At 35.3% G+C, this 19,041-nt stretch overlaps 1 long non-coding RNA gene across 4 annotated transcripts; it reads left to right on the plus strand.

Annotated features, from left to right (window-relative positions):
* Positions 1–12,728: 12,728 nt before the first annotated feature.
* On the plus strand, positions 12,729–18,828 carry LOC130462714 (uncharacterized). Of its 4 annotated transcripts, none has more exons than XR_008923415.1 (7): positions 12,729–12,844; positions 14,844–14,923; positions 15,424–15,580; positions 16,248–16,311; positions 16,732–17,315; positions 17,753–17,818; positions 17,904–18,828. It is a non-coding gene; the product is annotated as an uncharacterized lncRNA (long non-coding RNA). The 4 variants fall into 4 exon arrangements; XR_008923413.1 differs by lacking the exon at positions 17,753–17,818 and having other exon boundaries at positions 16,732–17,012; positions 17,104–17,315; positions 17,904–18,825; XR_008923414.1 differs by having other exon boundaries at positions 17,753–18,828.
* Positions 18,829–19,041: the final 213 nt, after the last annotated feature.

Consider the following 19,041-nt stretch of genomic DNA (forward strand, 5'->3'; position numbering starts at 1 on the left):
CTCGAAATCTGCCCGCATTTTCGAATTGAAATTAGTAGAGTCCCCAGCGGAGTCGCCAGAATTGTAGGGGGTTTTTTTTTTGTCAAAAAACTTGTTTCCCGTTCTACAAGAGGGGCGGTTCTTTAGAAAACCGTAGAATTTTTGTACCTCGAAGGAGTCGCCACCAAACATTGTTTAAAGTCTCGTTTGAAAAGACCGCAAGTGACTCTATTTTGGATAAAGCCTTGAATCCTTGAAAAGGATGGGTGAGATCCGGGCACGGGAACAAAAATGCTTATTCCGCGAGCTTTAGAAATATTCAAGTACGTTGGCACAACATTTTTTTGAAAATATACCCTAGATTAGACTGTGTGGGTTTGAATTTAGAGCAAATTGAATCTCTATTTGTATGGTGGTCACTTTGCTTTAAAGATTGATTTAAGGAACCTAAGGCCGGTTTGTCCAAAAATATCTTTGTTAAGGGTGATGTAACCTTTGCATTTTGTTGTATTTAGCATGTTGGTGATGAAAGCAATAAAGCAAATAAAGCAACATCACAATACTAAATAAAGTGCGGAATTAGTAAATACAAGACCCCCTAGAAAAGGACTATGGAGTAGGTCCACATTTCCTAGAAATGGACTAGGCAAGTAAAGATGCGGAATTGAAAGTGCGGTATTGAAATTGCGGTATTGAAATGCGGTATTGAAAGTGCGATATTGAAATTGCGGTATTGAAAGGTGCGATATTGAAATTGCAATATTGAAAGGTGCATAATTGAAATTTGTACTTGGGCACATGAGAATAGAACGCCAAGCGGCTCCTTAAAAATAAGTGAGCCCGACACGAATTCAAAGCCAAAAATCTCAACTTGGGAGAGGTTGATCAACCCAAATATCCTAGATTTTGCATGTTAAACTTGAACTTGAAAGCTTGAATATTGAAGTTTTGAACTTGAAATAATTGAAATTATTCAAGTTCAAATTTCAATCATTTCAAGTTCAGACATTTCAATATTCAAGCTTTCAATTTCAAGTTTAATATGCAAAATCTAGGATATTTGGGTTGAGCAACCTCTCCCAAGTTGAGATTTTTGGCTTTAAATTCGTGTCGGGCGCACTTTTTTTTAAGGAGCCGCTTGGCGTTCGAATCTCATGTGCCCAAGTATAAATTTCAATGATTCACCTTTCTATATTGCAATTTCAATATCGCACCTTTCAATATCGCACTTCAATATCGCACTTTCAATACCGCAATTTCAATTCCGCATCTTTACTTGCCTAGTCCATTTCTAGGCAATGTGGACCTACTCCCTAGTCCTTTTCTAGGGGGTCTTGTATTTACTAATTCCGCACTTTATTTAGTATTGTGATGTTGCTTTATGTGCTTTATCGCTTTCTTCACCAACATGCTAAATACAACAAAATACAAAGGTTACATCACGCTTAACGAAGATATTTTTGGACAAACCGGCCTTAGGTTCCTTAAATCAATTTTTAAAGCAAAGTGACCACCGTACAATTAGAAATTCTATTTTGCTCTAAAATTCAAACCCACATAGTCTAATCTAGGGTTTATTTTCGAACTAATGTTGTGCCAACGTACTTGAATATTTCTAAAGCTCGTCGAATAATCATTTTCGTTCCCGAGCCCGGATCTCACCCATCCGTTTCAAGGATTCAAGGCCTTATCCAAAAATAGAGTCATTTGTGGTCTTTCCAAACAAGACCTTAAATAAAGTTTGGTGGCGACTCCTTCGAGGTGCAAAAATTCAAACGGTTCTCTAAACGACCCGGCCGGCTTCCTAAAACCCCCCTTGTAGGAAACGGAAAAACAAAAAAAAAACCCTTGTAGGAAACGGAAAAACAAAAAAAAAACCCCCCTACAGACGCCTTACCATCTAAGTCAACTAATATAGCACATCGCTTTGGCATAAACCTACTACGTTAGAACCTTATATTTTTGTAAGTGCTTGATTTGGAAGGCAATTTTTAAACTCAATAATTCTTTGGACCTAGTTGTTTCTATATTGGTTCGATAATTTAGTGAACTAAATCTAATCGAGTCATACAAACAACCTATTCATGAATAATATACATTCATTCAAGACTAGTATATATGAAGTGCATAAATAATAGGTGAACTAGTATGGCCCAAAACATCTTGTCTTGAAGCATCCAATCTTCTTCATCATCTTGTTAGCTTGGCATCGTCTTGAATCTTCATTCAATGCTAACTTAAAGTTCTAAACTAGAGATACTTGAAAATAATAAAATTACATCAAAATTTCCATGGTTCGCATACCATATTTAAAACTTTACATTTAAAGATAGAACGGTTCTCAGACCGCATTTAACTATCCTAAAATGGCCATACTAGTCACTTGGAGTACCTGCATTACATAAAATATACATTCTATGCATTCACCCATTCGTACGCTAAAACGAATGGCCCATATAATTATGCAAGTATTTACGTGAATTAATTAAAATTCACGTTCACATAAACGCGTCCTAAAAGATTAATCAATTTCCAAATTATTAATCCTTAGACTTTATTCTAATTAAAATTGAATTTAATTAAAATAATGCGACCTACGAAAATAATTAAAATTATTATTTCATTTTTAATTTCATTTAGCGGCTCCCACTCAAACCAATAATTATTCCGGATAATTAATTATTTGAATATTAAATTAAACTCACTGCCCGGCCTAAGTAAAATCAAATAATTATTAATTATCCCGTTAGCCAATTTTAATGCAAACATAAATGTCAAGCCCAACGAAACAAATAAAAAATAAAAAAATGTTCAAGTGCAATGCGCGCTAGGCTTGCGCCCAGCCCAACAATGCACGTTGTGGCCTAGGAGGCACACGAGCAATAGCCCATGCCCCCGAAGCCAGTGCCCACGTACCCACAGCTCACACTGCCCCTATGTGACTGTTGTGCTCGACACTGCGCAAGGCAAGGTTGCCTTGCTTACTCGCAGCTCTCGCAAGCCAAGGCGGCCTGCCTTGCTTGCCCCTTCCTCGCCCAGTGCGCGCGCGGCACGCAACACGCTTGCTGCGGCTAGGCACAGGCGTGGCAGCCCGCATGGCTCGACGAGCCACACGTCCACCCCACCTTGAGTTCGTGCCTTTGGTTTGTGCCTACTGACCAACTAATTAAAAAAACAAAAAAATCACGAACATTTGCATTAAGTTATTTTTCATAAAAAAATACAATTTTTATTTTCGAACTATTTCAACTGAAAATTTGAACTTTTAAATAATCAAATCTAAAATTTAAATCGTTCTAAACATTTAAATTTCAGATTTTTAACGAATTTGGTTTAAGTGTCGATTAAAATTAACGAAACTATTCAAAATTTTAATCCAATTTTTTTTTAAAAAAAAATCGCCACTGACCATGAAATTATCTTCCCTTTCCCAATTAAACAAATTACTAGATCCCAATTATTTAAAAGATCAATTAGCGATCTAAAATTTACGAATTTGGGGAAAGCAGAATTAAGGTTTATACTTATCAAAAACGGCTGAAATTTTACCATAATTAAATAATATACCCAACAACATTGTGTCAAAATTTCAATCAATTCCGAGTTGTTTAGGTCGACCAATGAATTGAAAAACTTTCCAAATTTATTAATTTTAATTCGAAAATTAACAAAAATGCCCAAACACACATACTCTGTGGCCTATTTTTGCAATTCCGTTCACATGAATTGATCTTAGAAAATCATTTTCAATCAGATTAGGGTCAGGAAAGTCTAAAATACGAATATTTGTGAATTCAGAACCTATTACACAATTAATCCAATAATTCATAATAATTCCGAAAAATCAACAAAAATTCCAAAAATTTCGACAACAGCAAAAACAATTAAATCATGCTAAAAAATGCTTTGAATATATAAGGCTCATGATACCACTGTAGGGGAATACAGTTAAAAATACATAACATGTGCGGAACATCCCCAAAGCCAGAAAACATGTATAAAGCACAGTTTAAGCAAACATACATTCGAAGCGTGTTTTCCCGAGTATTGTATCAACGAATAGGAACAATGAACTCCACTTGTCGTTCCTCTATTTGGTTCACCGACACGTTTAGATCCGTCTTGATTATTGTAGCTTAGACAACGCACAAGATTTTTGCTATTTCGGGATGAACAGTTTTTCAGAGAGAAAAACTGAAGAACGTAATTTAGGAATTAGGTTTGGGTTTGATGGAAAACTGCATGTTGGAGTGTATGAAAAAATATAATAACCTAATTATTATATTAGTGTAACCGGCCAAGACTAAGGGCCTTGACCGGCCACACTTGCAAGCGGCCACACACCCGCGCCCAGCCACACGCTGCAGGCTGAAGCCCACAGTGCGCGCAGCCGAGCAGCTGGGTCGTGGGCCTTGCGTGCTCGCTGCTGCAATGTTGTGCGGTGTTGCCACGCCCCGGGCTGTCTTGCTTTCTTGCTCGCGATCTCGCAGGCTCGTTGGGCCTTGCGCGCTTGGCTGGACGGGCCGGCAGCTCCGATGTGGCTCGTATTCGCGACTAACGCCTTACGGCTATTATTTATCGTATCGTATACGACGAATCACCGTCGTACGATACGATTATTCGTTTTGCCCAGCTTACGAATATTCTCGATACGATACACGATTCCGACGCAAGGTCGTATCGTATAATACGTTTTCCAAACTAATTCCCGAAAAGCTATTAAATGAATTTCCGATTCATTTAATCCGGTGATCTATTACATGCCATTGGTGTGACCTTATAGGTCCAGTCAAGAGTAAGTTGTGAGCTTATTATCCATTAGAACTCACTGATCGGAAGCATTGCTCTAGCTAGCTGTTCCGATCACTTGATCATACTGAAATAGTTGTATGCAATTAATCTAAACCTTGGTATTAGACTTAATGCACCTTGGGTGAAGGACATATTTCCTTCAAGTACCGACTTTCATCAACCTGACAATCGGCATCAGTTTCATATCTCCAAACATATTGTCATTGTTAAAGAATAAATAACAGTTCAACAAATAGAAGCAAAAAGCCCTAACGCTACACTTTTGTTTTGTTATACTGACAGTAGAGATCATAAAATGTTTAATGAGCATATACAGATCGAAAGTATCTCCAATTTATATCTCATTTACCGCATTATCATCCAAGCCTAGGAATTTTCCTATAATCTTCCTTCCCTCATCAACAATATACTAGGGGTGTTGGAATGTGCATTAACAGGGTAACCTAAAATTGCAGCAAATTCTTCAGGTAATAGAACAATCTCGCTATTACGAAAAAACAAACACGTGATGGTCGGATCCCAAAAATTCAGGGCAGCATGAATAAAACTTAAGTAAATTTTTATTTGATGTACTCCTAAAAAGCATCTAAAGAATATTCTTTCAGCAATATCTTTTCAGTCGGGGCAAGCGAGCGAAGCCACTTCCTAACAACTGACTTCAGGGAAACAGGGAGAATAGGTGCTCTGTCCCAATTCGAATACTTTGACTTTCGCTTTCCTCACCGAACGCTCAGTCATAGTGGGGGCTTTTGTAGACACCAAATCTATGTCTCCCCTTTAGGGCCGATGAGGAAATCATTAGATTAGCGCCAAGATTGGTACAACTCCGAGTGGAAGTCCCAATTGCTAAATACTCTAAGTCCAAAAACCAAAAATCCACTACCCAAGTCTATTCCCATTCCGGAACTTGGTACCAAATTCAATTCCTAAATACAAATTCAAAATTCCAAGTACAAAATCTCAAAACGGACCTATCCATTGGTCTCCGAGCCATATTGCCAGTCAAAATGGCACTAAGCAATCCAAATTCGGACGTCGACCTATAAAACCGAGCATCCCGGGCACCGACCCATAAAACAGGATTCCAACTGTACAAATCAGCAAGAGGTTTGCGTCTAAAAACAAGAAATTTAACCTCATTAAGAAACCTCCCCATGAAAACCTCCCCCACTACAATAGAAAAGGTACAACGTACCCACCAAGACGCCCCTCAAAAGGACGACGTCATCGTCCTTTTTTTTGGCAGCGTCTGTAACACCCTGATAATTCCTTGCTTTTATAAAACCATTTTTCAACTTAAAATAAAGGAATTACCAAGATATTACCACCACCGTGATAACGATTAAGACTATTTCCCAGAATTATGCAGCGGAATATAACTAACTTTCAAACATATAAATAGTTAATGGCCTCCATACAATTCGGAACCATTACGGCCCAAACCAAAACATTTAAAAATCCATTAACTAATAATTAAATAGTTTATGTAGTCGTGAATATAAAAATAATAGAGTTTAATAATGCGGAAGAGAAAACATCTCTCAACTCAATCCCATGTTCGATAACTTCTCCCGCAAGTTATCTCTACAAACTTGTTATTAAAAATATACTCTCCAATAATGCAAATGCAATGATGGATTATCACAGGGTCATTAAGGCAAAGCCATGACCAAAGGAAGCATGAAGCAAGAAGTCAACGAAAGCTGAGTACGAACAAGCTAGAATGAAATCATAGTCTAACATGCTTTACTCAACAATATAATAATCCACATGCAAAAGCCATTTATTAAACAAGGAAACATGGAGACAAGACTTGACACTTGACACGACTCTTGACTCACAGATGAATTGAGAATTAGCTTCGCACGGGTAAAACAAAGTATCCATATATAAAAGGAAAGGTGTTGGGAGCCCACCAACCACCAAAATAATAAATAAATGTCGGGCCATACCGACTATCACGCCATACCAACAGAATTCCCGCTCTTAAACGAAAGAATGAAACAACGTCTTGTATCATTCAAAGCTTACATGTTTTCCGCCAAGACTCCCCCCATTGTGCATACTCAAGGTATATACGTTTCAAGAGTTTTGAAGCTCGTTCTGGTTACACTTTACGTTAATTAATATTTTATGTACAAGGTGAACTCAAGACACAACAACAAGACATAAATTAAATACAAGCAACCAAACAATGACACTTCATTTTAATCCTTTAAGACTTGTGATCAAACACAGGACTCAAGTGATATTACTCCTATTGTTCCTTCTCAATATACTATTGAGATAACCCGACATTTTCAGTTAACAAGCGGGGTGTGCATAAGGCACGAATAGTCCTTATTTCAATTCACATAAACTTCCCAAACATACCCTACAGATGGGGCAATATAAAATAGTGCACATCGCATGAATACTTGGCTCAAAGTATGCTAGACATTAAGTACGATAACATAAACATAATCCTTCCATGTGAAACACCCACACATGCATATAAACTTGAACAACATGTTTGACATAATCCAACGATTATTCATACTTATAACATGATTTTTCACATAGGATTCATAATTCAACAATATCCAATAACATTCTTATTTACCACCTTAAACATGAATCCAATAATAATCAAACATGAATCCGATTAAAATTCAAGTCACACGATTCACAATAATAAAGTATCCCATAGTCCTCATGTAAACGGTGGTCACCCTAGGCATGTACGTATCTCGAATATCTAAGTACAGGGGCCACTTTGCGAATCACGGCTCAAGGCTAGAAATCACCTCCTATAATTAAAATAATAAAACTTAGTCATTATCCATGCTTACTAAATTTCAAGAAACTTTTATAAATTCTAAAACCTTTGATTTAATTAGAAAAATAGGTTGCCTATAATTATAATAATAGTCTCACTTGAAAAATCAAAGTTCTAGTACGAAAATACTAATATTTAGCCTTTAAAATCATTAAAAATTACACTTTTAAACTTTGAATTAAATCTAAAAATTATATTTGATTTCCATAATTAAAATTAACATTCAATTATGTAAATCAATTAACCATGAAATTGAAATTAAAACCCTAACCCTAATTAATCATAAAAATCACTTTAAAACATTAAAAATCAACACTTTATTACTTTATTCAGTCTGAAAATTGTTGTTCTTTGATTTAAAACATTCCTTATGAATCCAGACACATAAAGCATTACAATACGGTGTTCACAACCATTCCGAACAGTTTAATAATCCAAAATCAATAATAATAATATAGTTTCAAAATACGGAATTGAAATAGAATAGGCAAGGAAGAATATTATACCAAACCGGCCTATAGCACGGTACAATCACGAATTGAATATGATTCGGAGCAAAAAGAATTAACAAAACAAGAACAATACACACAACACACACTTGATATGTGTGTGTTGCGTGTGGGGTACAGCGTCGAGCAAGGGCAGCATCAGTGCTCATGTGGGCACGAGCGACAAAGAGAGGAAGTGCGAGTGAGTGAGTGCGGCTGGGTGAGCAACAACACGAGCAACGGCGACAACACGCAACAGCACGCGGTGTGTTGCTGTGCTGAGGGCCAGCGAGAGGCGAAGCGAGAGAGTGTGGTGTGTGGGCTGTGCACGAGAGGCAGCAGCAACGTGTACAAAAAGGAGAAGGGTGAGCGATGTGCTGCGCGAGAGGCACGAGCATCACGCAAGGGGCGAGGCGAGGGCGAGTGTGATCGGGCACGAGGCATAGGGCAGCAGCAAGCGATGTGCTCGGTTGCGTGCGTGTGCGGGTCTAGTGGGACGGGTACAATAGAGGCACGAGAGAAAGAGAGCAAGAGGAGGAGAGAGAAATTTCTGAAAATATGTGGGGATCATTATTGCGAGGGGTTGAATTTATAGGTTCCTAATCTCTAATGTGCTTAGCTTTAAGGGTTTGACAATGGGCTTGCACAATTGGGTTTGGTTTAGAATTTTATGATTAAAATCTCTGTTGGGTTCACCAACTGATTGAATCAGGCTTGAAATTAATTTTATACTATTTAAACACGGCCCAATTAATAAAATTCCGGCTTAAATTAATAAATTCATTTAAAATATTCCGGGTTTAATAAAAATAATAATTATTTTATGTAAACAAAAATACATTTAAATCAATATTAAATGCAATTTTAATTTGTAAGTTTCATAAAAGTACTTTATAAATACACTAAATATATTTATAAATTCCGAAAAATACGAGGTATTACATTGTCTGCTGGCGTCAGATGCCAGCTTAGCACCAGCCTTTTGTTGGTTTTTAAACCGCATTTCTTTATCAACCCATATATATTTTTCAAAGCATTGCGGGGGGTGGGCTGAAAACCAAAAACTAAATATAAGGCCGTAACGCCGAAATCACTATACAATTAACAAATCCTCTCAAAATCCTCAAAATTTTAAAAACACAAACTTTCTTACTATTTTGCAATTGGGAAATCACCTTGGAGAAATCAATCATGCCTACTTAGGTAATTCGAGTCCCTTCTAATCTACTATTTTGCTAATCTCTAAAACCAAGGATGTTCATATGATGTTCATATTCATTTGAACTAGGTTATGTACTAAAGGGGTAATCTTTGAGGGGATTTCATACTTGAAACCCCCCTCAAATGATATTCCAACCCCTATTTCAAGTTCAAAATTCAATCTTTATGCTTCATTTCTATAAAACTTGGTTAATAAAGTGAGGTTTTCATGAATGAAAATACTCCTTCTAACAACCATGACTCAAGTTTTCAAAAAGCTTCAACCTTTATACAAGTTCCCTGATAGTTAAAGAAGGTCAACCCATTCTTTAAGTTAGAACACATGAATCATTCAATTTCATGTACAAATACAATTTTCAAAGTTCAAATATTCAATGATGTTTTAGTGGGAATCATTTCCCTTAAAACTAGAATCAAATACAAGTATGGAGCTTTCCAAAGGTGGAGCCTTTACCTAAAGTCTTGGCCTTTGAGATTAAAAACCTCATAATTTCTACATTCAAGTTCTATATTCAAGTTCAAGTTCAATATTCAAGTTCTATTTCAATATTCAATATACAATCGTTGATACTCTTTAACAAGCAACTCATTTTAAAGTGAGATTAATTATATCATTGGATTCGTGAGGAGCCAAATCACTAGCTTTTGAGCAAGTGTTCCTCAATCGAATTTTCAATACTCAAGTTATGCAATTTCTATTATTCAAGTTCTATGCTTTATTGCTTATTCAATTCTTATTTCAATTCCGCGCCTTTAAATATTGCACCTTTCAATTCCGCACTTACTATTTATGCAACTTTATTTCCCTAGTCGTTCTAGGCAATGTAGTTTACACCTAGTCCTTTTTCTAGGTGGTGATGTATAATCTTTACTAATTCTGCAATTTATTTTCTATTGTGATGACGCTTTACTTGTTTATGGCTTTCATCACCTAACATGCTAAATCAATAAAATACGGCACAAATATGTTTTTGAATGAGCTTTCAGTGAATGAGCACTAACAAATCTGGCACTCCAAAGTTATGCCCTAAAATATTTTAGCTCTCACATGGTCAGATCAATGCCACTTTTTTTTTCTGGCGCTGCCATTTGATTTTCATAAAAATTTGACCTCTTCAAATGTTTATCTTATTTTGACTTGTCACACTATAAACACGACCCTCTAAAATCCTAAAACGATCACCAATTACCACCAAATACCCTAAAGCTTGAGTGTTGACCAAAGCTTCACTCTGCCCCATATTCTCAACTGTCTGCCGTATTAGCACACTGATAAGCATACTCTGTCCTCATAATCGCTCAGCCAAGCCTATAATATACTACCGAAGTTATGACCGAATCCCAAGCCAAAACTAAGGAATTCAAAGAAAACTCTGGAAGAATCTCACAAAAAAGCCAGGCACTTACCAGAAAGTTCGAAGTAGAAAAGGAAGGCTAGTAGAGACAAGTGATTAGTGTTCCTGAGAACTGCAGTATAGCACCACTATAAATCTGTTCACATAACTTGTTGTATTAATCACCCCTAATAAGATAATTCTTGGACAAACCGGTAGTGTTAAGCACCTTTAATTCACTTAAATCACTATTTTGACGATTGTTAGTTAATTATTTGTGTATTAAAAGAAACTCATATTAGTAATATAGTCTAACGTGTGTCCCTTTCGTCGTTACATTGAACTAGTAAGGATCGCCGCATGGGCTAATGCTAGATTTGCTAGGCACTCGCCGTATTAGCAAACGTCCCCTGAACTCTCATTATGTACTCCACTGGATGTACATTGAGGGATATCCACTACAAGGATCACAAGGGAACCTATGACCGTTGTGATCAAATATGTTCGCCTTTCGGGCATATCACGATAACCGGGTTTTGTTAGTTTTCTTCATTGTAGTTGTGAAACTGAATGGCGATTCCTAAAGACTAGTAAAAGAGCCTAACGCCTACAGTTAGTTCTGTTTACTTAATATGATTGCCACATCCCGAGGGGAATGTCGTTCGAGCCATTTTCTTAGGAAAAGTTCCCTAAAAGTACGCTCGTCGGATTTTTCGACCCTTTCATAGAGGCGACTCCACTGGGGTTAATTCTGGAATAATTTGTGCATGTAGTGTTCGGTGAGGAAGCATTATAGCAGAAATCGAAAACTATGCCGCAATTATTTCCGTATTAAGTTGGGACGACCTGAAGTATTGAATGTGACGAACTATTTGCGACAGAACCTATACCAATCTTGGCTTCCTTGGCATGTTACATCTCAGAAGTTGGGAATAAGGACACCTATCATCCCCCCGGGGGGGGGGGGGGGTGCACGCGCTCCGGATGTTGTTAACTCGGCACGTTCGCGATGTAGCACATCCATCCAAATAAAATCACTTATCTCCTAGGTCCACTCTCGGTATATCCACTCCAGTGTGTACTTGATAGGCCTTAATAAAATTCGTTCCTGAACCCGACTACTTTGATCAATGCATGTTGAGGAATTGACGATAGATTTTTACACTTTTGACACCCTGTCTATCGCACTTTAGAGACTCGGCATAAAACTAAATGCGCATCCGTATCGGAATCCATGTTTATTGTTAGTTTCGTGTAGAAATTTTATTAGCTATATGAAACTAACTACCTAAACACATAGTTTAGAGTCAACAACATTACTAAAGTCAATAAAAAAAACGCTTAAAAACGTCGAAAAACGAATAAAAGCTACGAATCGTAAAAACGGAATTAAATATTCAACATCCCTGGAATATGTGCCAGAAAATAGAAGCGCACACCATGGCAGTGCTACAATTTTCCAGCGCGTCTGTACTGAGCACGAGAAAATTACAGCTCGCACTGCATGGGAATAACAAGCAAAATCTGACTGGCTAGTATACACGAGTTAGTACAAAAAAATTCAAAAAGAAAATTTTGATTTTTTTTTTAAAATGACGTCGCCAAGATTCCGCGCGCACACCAGTAAAGTTGCCATCAAAACTATCTTTTTTAACATTTCGATAAGGCAGTCCTATACAAAAATTGCCCTCTATTATATTACACACAATTTAATTCATTCATGAAACTGTAAAAGTCAAACTACTATAATCTCATTGTTATGTTATAATTCTATCGACATTCTAGATCATTTAATATAAATAAGAAAGTATGTACTTAGTATACCAAAACAATATTATTAACTTAAGTCAAACGGATCGGAACAAATTAAAACATATAAAATAGCTTTAATCTCAAGGTCACCGAATAATAACGGTTTTAGACATGATGAACAATGTAAACATTATGTCGATATGGTATTATAAAAACACAATTAGAATAAAAATATGTCGAAAATAAAAGAAATTACAATAATATTAGTTAGGTTCATAAAACTACTATAAATGGGGATCAACAACTAAGAGAATTCTTAAGCAAAAAACATTGTATACATCACGTTTACAAATTAAGTGGAAATAGAAATTTGAGAAGTTTTCCTAACCAAAAAAACTATCAGAAAATCAAGTTAGCATGTTCGTTCCTTCTTGTAGCAGGTATAAAATATTGTCTCACAACTTTTTATTGTTTAAACATACCTTTGTTTCTTAAAATTATTACACGAGCCTATGTCAAAAAAAAAAGTTAAATTTACACGGGTTCTAAACTTCTAATGTAATATTTAACCACTTATTATATCTAACCCGGTATGTGACATTAAAAATATTATAAAATGTTGATATTCTGATTACATATCAAAACCAATCTAACAAGATATTCTATGATAATGTTTTGATATATATAATAGTGAGAATTTACAGTTAAGTTTTCATACTCTAAACACATATTACAAGGCAGGCTAAAATTATTACTGTATTGTCTTTACTTTGCATTTCTCTTTGTAGTTGGTTTATGCTCTGAATTCCTTTTTTTTTTTTGTACTACAGTATTTAAACATAAATAAATGTAGGCTAAAATTACTATTTTTTCGTCAAAATATAACAAATAGTCTATTCAATTTATGCACATCTGAAATGTCTAATCTATATTATTAAAGCAGAATGGTGAGAAAGGTGAGGGCTCCAAAACCCTAATCTTCAACTCTCATGCTTCTTATTCAAGAAAGTTTAGGAAATTAAAAAATCAATAAAATTAATTGAATTCGGAAAAGTCTCATGCATCAATTATTTAAGGAAATAATTCTCACTCTATAATTTACTAGGTGCACTATTTAAGTCACTATTGCTAAATAAAAAAAATATTTTCAAAAAGGAAATTTAAATAACAAAAATATAATGATTGACTATCGTCAAACTATTATTCAAACTGCTAAAATAAACGGGAAAAATTTAAAGGTTAAGAAATTCATAATTTATTATTGTACAGTTAACTAACAGTATAATGTTTTTATTTTTACAATAAAAAGCATCAGACAAATGATTAAACCACAACATATACAGAGTAATAAGAAATTAAACTAGGATAAAAAAAAAACATCCAAAACCCCCCTCCCCACCCAAACAAATAAAGAAGATAATGGTGTACGTTACAATGTTTTTTTTTGATGAAAAGGGTACGTTACATTAATTATTACAACCACAACAAATAATATCAATTACATAATAAAATAAAAAACACTTTGTCGACCATTTATTTATTCCATATGAAAAAAAATATATTATATTATACTATATGTGAAAATCTGAAAAATGTTGGAAATATAATTTTATTTTTACTGCTTGATAAATATCAATCATAATTATATTCGATACGTTTCTAATATTAAATTAGAATTTAGGGTTGTATCATTCGCAAGGTACAATTATATACTATACATGGACATCTTAGCATAACAAGGTAGTTAATTTTTGAAGTTAATATGGAGGTATTAAATATTATGGAGTACATCATTTCTCTATAATCATCATTTTTAAATAAATTATTAAATTCTAGAGTCAATAAACTAAAAACAGGTGCCTAAATGGAATACGAAAAAAATAGACGGGACGGGGTAGTAACATCAAAATATAGCTACGGAAATTTAATCTTAAACAATAAATTGATACATAAATAAATGATCAAGTATTACCAAGAAAATATTACTTTTGTAAAAATCAACTAACACCCATGTAGTCATACAAAAACCAATTAATACAATCATTTCGATAAGTGTATTTACAGCTAGCTAAATATCTTCTCTATTATATAAGCCAGCTCCTGAGGGCGTTTTAGTAACTTAACTTTTCGTGTCCACTTGCTAAAAGACGAAAATACCCTTGGTTTTGATGTTTACGGGTGCTTCACTGTTTGCTGAGTCCCTCACTTTCGTTTCTAGGGTTAGAGTTCCTAGCTTCTTCACTCTCACCTCCCTTCACTCTCGCCTCCCTTCACTCAATCCCTCATCTTCCATCTCTCATACAATCAATTCCTTTTCTTTTTTTAATCAAATGTGTTTCGTTACTTCTCGGCAAATGCGATTCTACTTAGAGATTATTTTGTACAAAAATTACGACAAATGTAGGAGTTGATGAATTTGGGGTTGCATTTGAATTCCAGGTTTTCAAAATGCATTTGAATCGACAAATTGATTTCGCTGGTAATCGGTCCACAATGACGCGATCCTCATTGAAAATCAGGTTGTTTTCCTCTTTCCTCTTGATTTTCCTTTGCTTAATTTCTCATAATATCTGATGAAATGTATGTTATATATTCATTGAAATTCTGGAATTTTTCGAAATGATTTTATTTCTCATCAATGGTAAGCAAATTTTCGAAATGATTTTACTTCTAGGGTTTGTCGGCTATCATCTATTGTTAACTGATTTGCTTTAGAAAGATTCGATTGGTATGAATTCGATTAAACCAAAGTCGAAGTCGATTGGTATGAATCAGCAACTGTACCAGGGCAATCCACATTTGGGGATTTATCAGCGTTTTAGAGATAACTTTTATTCAATCAAAAACCCAAATTCAATTTTTTGGTAATCCGCGGCTCGGTTGTACACTTACTTACTTTACTCTATTCCCTATGTATTTATCTTTCATTTATGATTACTGCGTCTCCCATTCTATCTCCTTCATTTTTGAATTGAATTTTAACTGAAATTTTGTTTCTTTTCTTTTGAAAATTTGACAGTCCGAAGCCATTAGAAGTCACATAATCGGTTTGTCGTTGATGAAGTCGTCGTGGCCCGTCAGTGATGACAAATTGACAATGTAATTGCAATTGTTGTTATGTATTTGATACAATGGAAAAACTTAAGCTCTTTCGCAGCAATAATTTTATAATCAAGGTATAATTTTTAGCATTGATCTGTGTTTATTTGGTTATATTGTTATAATTTCTGTTGTTTCTATTGTTGGGTTCCAAGTTTGTTATGATTCTGAGAATTTTATGTCTATTAAAGGTATGCTGGTAATATGGGTTGTTTATAACTTTATTATATGGTTATTGAGATTTTGTTAGGACTGTTTGTGATTTTGGTTGTTGGGACTCAGAAGTTTCCCCTTTATTGAAGGATTTGGAGGAATTTTACTAAAAACGTTATTTAATTTACATTTCAATTACTGAGAAGAACACAATTGTTTTGGGTCTCCAATGGTGCATCATTATGTGTCACTGTTTGGCGTTAAGCTGTGAAACAAATGGAAAATGAAAAGGAGTCTATAGGCAGGACCCCTGGCTTCTCTTGCGGTTATCGAAAAATATATTGCGGTTCATTAATTTAATCTTAGGCTCCTAACTGGTAAGATCTAAAGTGAAAAAGATGGGTAAGGTAAAGACATGAAAATTGCAGAGGAGGGTTTATTGAGATTCTTTTTTCATTTTGATCCACTATCTGCTGTTTTCTGATGGTTTCGTTGTTGAGGCATGTTTGTTTTTATTTTCCCCTTAATTTTTAGTTTTAGTTTTAAATTTGAGGAATTAATTTGATTTTAATTGATCATTTTATTATGCAGTAATACTTCAGAGATTAAAGATTTGAAAGCTGGGGCGGAGCTGCTTGATATTATTCTTTCAAAGGTTAATTCTTTTATGATAATCTTTATTTATTTCATTTATTTTCCGTGTGATTATTTTTAAAATATTGATAATTATTAAAATATCAGGCTTTACTATGATTATTATTGAAATTGTATGATCTGATTCAATGCAATCTTGCGTAAGTTGTTTTTCCTTCACTATTTACTTCATTTTGATGACTGATTACGGTTTTTGATGCCATAGTATCACGTTAATTATGTTTGTGGAAAGTCCTCGATTTTGGGTTTGTGATATGGAGTTTAATTGAATTGGTTTGTGAACGAAATTTCTAGAAACAGATTGATTTGGGTTTCTCTTGAAATGGCTGCTTTAATTGACCTGAAAATTCAAAAGGGTTTTAGTCTTCTGATGTTGAATTTGGTAACAAATCACTAATGCAAGTGTTTTCCTCTATGATAGTCCCAGAGAATGGGCATGGAGCCTCAAAGAGCTGCAGTGGGGAAGTAGAACCACTGTCAGGTTCAATATACCCAGCAGGCTCACCTCGAGCAGCAGACACAGTGAGGAGAATAATCGGCACAATGAAGAAACCAGCAGGCTTACCTGCTTAGATTTTTCGATTTCAAAATTTTAAATCTTTCGACGAAATCGAGTTCAGATTTGACGATGCATTCAAGCGAGATCCAAATGCTGCTGAGGTAGAAACAATATTTGATACTCCCTTGGAAATGTTCATCAAGGTTTGCTCTTTGGTTTAAGATCTTCCTTCAAGATACATGTTTTTGCGTGCTTTCTTTCTTTTGACATATTCTGTTGGAATCTTATCTCAAGATGAAAATCACAGAGCAGAGGAAAGAGAATGGATGTGATTCAAGTACTTGATTCATTAGTTTGATTATGAAACAGTTAACAAAGAGTATGGGATATGGGGTCTAACTGCTGGGATCTTGATTCAAGTTGCATCAGTTGTTTATCAAAGACCACCACCAATTGTGGAGCAGAATCCCAAATTTAAGGTTCCTGCAAACCAGTTTGATGATTAGGTATTTATTACGCTATGAATTTTGATCTGGGTGTCGTTCTTTGAGTTTGGTGTTTTGCATCTGGAATTCTAAGTTAATCGAATTTTGGAGAAATTTGATGCTTGATTTCGCCAATTTTTTTTTAAAATTAGCAGCTTCCACCGTTTAATCGGATTTCATTTTCTATTGATTTTTTAAATTTGTGGTCTTTGGATGCTGGTGATTATGTCTCAAATTTATGTACTAATATCATCAAACTTTGCCGAGTTTAACATTACTGATTTGATTCTGATGTTATTAGGTTCAAGTGGTAATTTGGATTGTAATTTTGATTTGAATTTGGATTTTAGAAGTTTTCATCTGGGTTTGTTTGATTGGTTCTGATTTTGATGAACAAATTTTCTTTTTGGAAGAAAAGCAGACTAATATATGTATGATGAACAAATTTGCTTTTGAAGATTATTCCACAACATGCTATTATTCCACAATCTAATAAAGTTGGACCAAGATTAAAACGAACCTGGGTAATTTCCCCACTCATTAAGTCAATGGAGGTGTTATTTTTATGTTGAGATGTTCCTTGGTCCTGACATTTTAGTCTTCTTCCAGACAACGTTCCCGGTTATACTATGGGCTCTGCAAGGATTTTTGGCGTACATCAAGAATGTTTACAACAATCCTCCTCAAGAATGAAAATGGTTCTGAACTTGACTAATGTCATCAATCTTAAATGAAGAACAACTATTACTACCACTTCTGATTTTGTTGCTGATTGTCAACTATTGCTTCCCTATTTTGCTTCATTTTGTCTATGGTGGTTCTCTTAAGGATATGTATCATGGCTTTAACAATCGGTCTAATATCTCTATAATATAGCTTGGATATGGTGGATAGTGACTATGGCTTGATGGAATGGGTTGAAGCCTTTGCAAAGAGCGGTCCTGGGAAACATTTATGATGTTCACTTGGCAAAACTGGAATGAACGTAACACATGGGTGTTTGAGAAGAAGAGGACTGATTTGCACATTCTCTGCACGAGAACAATGGCCTACCTGGGCGAATTCGATGCTGCAATAAAACGTGATGCTGACCCGCAATAGCCTCCCCCCCAAGTAACTCATACCCGGTTACCGCCTCAAACAGTGATTGATAAACTCAATACGGACGCAGCTGTGAGGAATGACGGTAGAGTTGGTTTGGGCATGATCCTAAGGAATAGTGTGGGGGATATGTCTCATGGCAGCAGGCAGGAACCTTGAGAGTGAAATGGATGCACAACAGGCTGAAGCTGGCATACGAAGCAGCCTCACTTTGGTCAACCTCTTCCAAGCAAAATGAAGTGAAAGCTCCACTACTCAAGTAATAGTGAATGATATTAACAATTTTGTTACTTGCTTTGATTTATGTAGCTTTAATTTCGCAAACAGGAATTGTAGCAAGGAAAAATTACCTAATGTTGTATATCATGCATTCTAAAAATTCACTTGCTTTGATACTATGTTACGATAATAAATGTTAATTTCTTAATGTTGTATTTCATGCATTCTAAAAATTCACGCGCGCATCGCGTGCATAAAATACTAGTATAACATATTAGGCGTACTCGGGTGCACCGTGCACCCTCTCACATTTTCCACTTCATGTGAGGAAAAAACGTGAGAGAGACCAGAAATGGACATTAAAATACCCTTGGGTACACGGTGCACGTGGGTATACCTAATAATTTTCAAGCTAAATAGGCTAAAA

Source organism: Spinacia oleracea, chromosome 6, assembly GCF_020520425.1.
Source record: "Spinacia oleracea cultivar Varoflay chromosome 6, BTI_SOV_V1, whole genome shotgun sequence".
In the NCBI taxonomy this organism is placed as follows: domain Eukaryota; kingdom Viridiplantae; phylum Streptophyta; class Magnoliopsida; order Caryophyllales; family Amaranthaceae; genus Spinacia; species Spinacia oleracea.